Source organism: Arachis hypogaea, chromosome 13 (genome assembly GCF_003086295.3).
Source record: "Arachis hypogaea cultivar Tifrunner chromosome 13, arahy.Tifrunner.gnm2.J5K5, whole genome shotgun sequence".
NCBI classification, from domain to species: domain Eukaryota; kingdom Viridiplantae; phylum Streptophyta; class Magnoliopsida; order Fabales; family Fabaceae; genus Arachis; species Arachis hypogaea.
This window is the reverse complement of record NC_092048.1, coordinates 44,715,285-44,720,467: the sequence shown is the minus strand read 5'-3', so window position 1 is coordinate 44,720,467 and position 5,183 is coordinate 44,715,285. Positions and strand designations below refer to the sequence as shown.

The window sequence follows — 5,183 nt, the reverse complement described above, 5'->3', positions numbered from 1 at the left end:
ATATGTAGGCCAGATTTCAGAAGTTATTGTAATTTATAAAATATGTTGTGTAGTAGTTTTCTAACGTGGTCTCTTGGGTATTTTTCATTAATGTGCTTTTAGTTTGTTACTATTTTTTTTGTATACTTAGTTAGTTATTTTCTTGGTTAAAAGTCTTAGTCTTAAATTCTAATCTTACCATTATGTGCTAATAGGAGGTTTTTAGCAACCCAACTATACTGGCCCAGCAGAAAAGAACTGATTTTTAGATTTCGCGTTTTCAGTAAGCAGGTAACGAAATATAATGGCCAATGTGCAGTTTTGGGCAGTAGTATCAATCTCAATTAATTAGATTCCTGATTTGACTTTATGTTCTTTAATTTGTTATTTTCTGCATGTCTGAGAGTGATTGCTTTGCCCTTTGTCCCTTTTCTATGGATATTTTGTTTAAATTCATTGAGCTGTTTACTAAATTAGAATCTTCTCAATTATTTATGCTAAAGCTTTCTTCTCATTATAATGTTAGTTCATTTACGTGATTATTGTTCTCTTGTGTTGCTCAGTTGGTAATAATGGTAGATTTAAAATACCTCTCTTTGCTAAATAATTAGGTAAAATTATGTGAAATTTTTTTAGCATGTTTTGTTACATATGAATTAACTTTGGGAAGAAATTTGAATATAGGGTGACAGAGCTCTTCCCCCAAATTTTGTTTCAACTCATGGGGAACGATTAGGGCCAATGTTCTACGTCATTGACGAGTTAGATAATTGTTTAGTGCTGGAGGTGATAAGAAAGAATGATCAGTTGCTCATAACTGACTCCTCATTTGAACAGATTAGAACTTTCTATCTTATCGATAGAGGGGCATCTGTTCAATTTAGGTATGTCGGTTTTGGAATTTTTTTTATTTCATTGTGGGATAAGGACAACCGACCCATCCAAGTTCACCTTGATCCTGACTGCTAGGTCCCTGAGCTAATGGACCCAGAGACATTTGATAATGTACCAAGAGTCTTTCACATAAAGTATACCAAGATGGATGAGGACTCATCAGCTGATGTGATTGTTCTATCTGGGTCTGAACTATCGGATGATCAGTTTTTATCAGATGGTGATGAAGACAATGATCAAGATGGGGCACTGGTAGGGGATAATCCACATAATCCGATAGATTTGTCTAGTGGAAGCAGTTTATCATTGGAGGTCAACGAACAAAGTAACACGGCAAACGAATTGGTTGATCCTAGATAATGCTAGATGTAACTTTTTTCCTTGTGTTTTGGATTTTAATATCATGGAATAGCTTGCTATTTTTTAGTGTGGTGACTAACATATTCATATTATCCTGAATTAGATACGCTCCAGAGGTTTCTTATGAAAAGAAAATCACAGCTTCGGATGTCGGACAATCTAGATTGGTAACTTGATCTCAAAAGAGTGTTTTCTTTTTTTTTTTTTGCAAGCTTATTGGATGTTCTTCCTAAATATTTTATGTTTGTGTTAACTATGAATTATTCCTTGCAGTATTTGGCTTCAAAATTTGCTGCGTATCTTAAACTATCTGGAGATGGCTCGATTTGGACGATCACCGGTCCAGATTCCAATGTAGAGAAGAATGTGTTCTTTTTCCACTTACTAAAAAGTGGAGGAAGATGTGGAGAATGGAAATTCGAAGTCGGGTGGAGTGAATGTTGTAGAATATACAATTTAAAGGAGGGTGATATCATTACTTTGAAACTCGGCTCGATAGCTAACCGCCAGATAGAATTATCAATCCAGCGACATTAGGCCTCCTATGTATAACTCTATTTGATGGATATTTTGAATTATATGTTAAGTTGTCTTGGACATATTTTATTTTTTGTTTAATGAACAAATTTATATATGTTGTATATATTTTGTTTTGCTATCAGTAGGTATCTTGACGTTATGTGTTTTTAAGATAATACGTAATAGTAAACTACATCTCTGTTGGACTTTTTTTTTTCTGTTTTTTTAGTGTCTAACAATTGTTTGAATATTTTATTATCTTTTATTATCTTAGAAAATATGTTATGCCATTTATTGACATATTGAATAATTGTTGTATTCTATTTTTTTATTTTAGTATAGTGATAATTTTGTAATTATCCAAAATTAATATAACATATCTATTTTTATAGAATATATTTTAGTTATATTCTTAATATTTTTCTTTTAAAAGGGTTTAAATTTCGTAAATTCCGTGCATTGCACCGGTTATCACGCTAGTAATATATACTTGATCAGGTTGGCACGCATATATAAAATGAATTACCATATATATTTGTTAAGGGCCCCTCGTTAAGAATTCCTAGAATAGGACAATTACCTCATCAAAATTCCTATGAAAATAACCTATATATTTTTAGAAAAGATAGTAGAAAAAGACTATAATTAAAAAAAAGTCCCTTTTCAATTTTTTCTTTTTCTTTTTCACTCGAAGATAGATCAAATAACATTGCTTGGTGTCCAATTAATGCAATAACTAAGAAGGATCAAAGACAGAACACATAAACTACTCTAGAAATTAGACATATGACATTAACAATAAACTTTAATTAAGCTAAGTGTTCCTCTTCTATATATATGAGTTTAATTACCTTGAGTGACTTTATTAAAACTTCAGAAAAAGCTGTAAAATGGTTACAAAACCAGATTTTTGAATCCCTTTTTATATTTGAAAACAATGCATTCATAAACTATGGAATAGAAAGATTACAAAACTAGCTAGTTACAACAGAATCTGTAATTGTAATTCAATTATATCAGACCAAACAACTTCTAATTACACCAAGTTATTCTATTTTCATCACAATTTTAGTCAAAGGAAAATGAAAGCAACACACAACACTTGTGCAGTTGTGCTAGCTAGCTGCCACTTCAATTCACATGTTATAATATATGTATCAATTTCAATTGTTTTTTATTATTAATTTTCAGACATGTATGTATATAAATATACTACACCTTTAGCTGGAGTCACTTGAGCAGGACCACTGTTTGGATTCAGGGGCAAAGTGTGTGATGTTGGCCCCCCAATCCATCTGTTTTAATTGGCATTTGGCTTGAAATAACCAAGTGTTCTTCGGATTGAATCAAGCGTCCTCCCTTCTTCATGTGCTGCTCCATATAGAAAAGTATGTACTGCATAAAATTTCAGTAATATTCAACATTTAAACATACTAGAAAGAAGTTTCCCATCGTAACCGGTGCAAAAACAGTGGATTGCTACAATTTTATGAATTCAGTATCTACTGTGTAGTGATTGATCAGTTTTATATTTCAGAGCATCCTCCAGAATATAGTATAATAAAATTTATTTTGTTCACGTGAAACTTTAAACAACCCCTTATCAGTGAAATAACAATCTCCTTAAGTCCTTCCACAATCCATATATAACAGACTTCATAAACTAACACCAAGCTAATAAATTTGCCTAAATCTAAGTTTGTGCAACTACACTTAATCAATAGTCATCATTTCTAATATGCAGTGCAAAAAATATAATATTCTTATAATTGGCTGTTTGTAAATAATATTAGTGAGCTAAATATGAAAATTTCCCGGTGCAACTAACCTTGCAGGGTAGAGCCTGTTTTCGTAGCCAAGGAGCGAGCAACCGTAGCTGCTTGGTCCAAGAAAGCACCAACCAAGGGGTGAAAACAAATGTGGTCCACAACACCAAGCCTAGGATGAGTTCCACTGTGCAATCCAAAGTCAATTGCATCAAATGCAACCTTCACCATTGCAAACACAGCATATGTCAATTGTATGTATGTATATAATTTCAATTGTTAGTTTTAGAATTCTGTATCATGCATCTCATGATTAGGGAAGTCATATTTCATCAATCATGATGATGTCTTCATCAGCAGCAGCTCCTTTCAGTTACCGAAACCCTAATTCAATTCCAGCAGTAGTGAAGAGAAAGCAAAGTCAACCAAGAAAACCAGACAAGAAATTAAAGAATACCTAGTAGTGAATTGATGAATTGAAGCATGCAGATCTAGAGGCAGAAGTGATAGCTCTATCGCCAAAGTCGGTGATGACGACGAACCTTTTCGTGTCCAGAGGGACCAGAATCTGCAGCTGCACCGGCGAGGGCACAACCTGCCATGGAAGCTTCGGCAGAGGGAGAAGGAGGAGGTGGTTCGGAAGAAGGTGGACGCGGAAGAAGGAGGTGGTGCGGAACAAGGTGGAACGAGGGAATTTGGGGGAATTGCGTTTCTGAACTTTTGGACGCGGGAGGTGGACGCGGGTAAATGTGTTTTTAGTGATTAAAATCGACGGCATATTTGTCGATTTTAATTTATAAAAAAGTAACACTTATAGCGTCTATTTTATACATTAAATCTACATCGTTTATTCCATTTTAAAAAGTGATCTAGACCGTTAAAATTTATCGACGACAACATGGTCGATATTATAAATAATAAAATAGACGCTATATTTGTCGATTTTAATTTATAAAAAAGCAACATCTATAGCGTCTATTTTATACATTAAATCTACACCGTTTATTTTATTTTAGAAAGCAATTTAGACCGTTAAAATTTATCGATTGCAACATTGTCGATATTTTAAATAATATAATAGACGCCATATTTGTCGATTTTAAAATAAAAGTATTTTCGACTTCTGGTGCGTCGATAATATGACGATAATAGAAAAAAAATTAATGCCTCATAAAAATATCGATGAATTGGCCGTCGATTTTAATATTTTTTTAAATTATTTTTTTTTTTTTGCAATATCGACAGCAAGCCGTCGAAAAATATCGAAAGCAGAAATAGCCGTCTGTAAGACCCGGTTAATTAACGGCTAATTAACCCATAAATGAGAATTTATTCTAGAAAGCCAAAAATATTATTTTTATGGCTTAATATGATAGAGGAGATTGAGACGAGAGTTTCGGTACCAATTTTATAGAAATCAGACCAAGATTGGACCGAACGGGCCAAATCGGGCTAACCAAACCCAAAGTGGGCCCTTGGCCCAACATAACTAAACCCTAAAATCCTCATTTCAGCACTCTCTCTCCTCATTTGAGACACTAAACACGCTGAAATAGAGGCCATGGAGGGAAGAACACTCTCTCAAGTTCTATCTCTTACTTGATCTTCAAACCACCATAACTTTTGATCTAGAGCTCCGATTGCCACACCGTTTGCGGCCACGCG

At 33.7% G+C, this 5,183-nt stretch overlaps 1 long non-coding RNA gene across 1 annotated transcript; it reads right to left on the bottom strand.

Moving 5' to 3' along the window:
- Positions 1–3,130: 3,130 nt before the first annotated feature.
- LOC112738256 (uncharacterized) lies at positions 3,131–4,284 on the bottom strand. The gene is made up of 3 exons (XR_003169318.3): positions 3,976–4,284; positions 3,581–3,740; positions 3,131–3,147 (listed from the first exon to the last, which is right to left on the bottom strand). It is a non-coding gene; the product is annotated as an uncharacterized lncRNA (long non-coding RNA).
- Between the last annotated feature and the right edge of the window lie 899 nt (positions 4,285–5,183).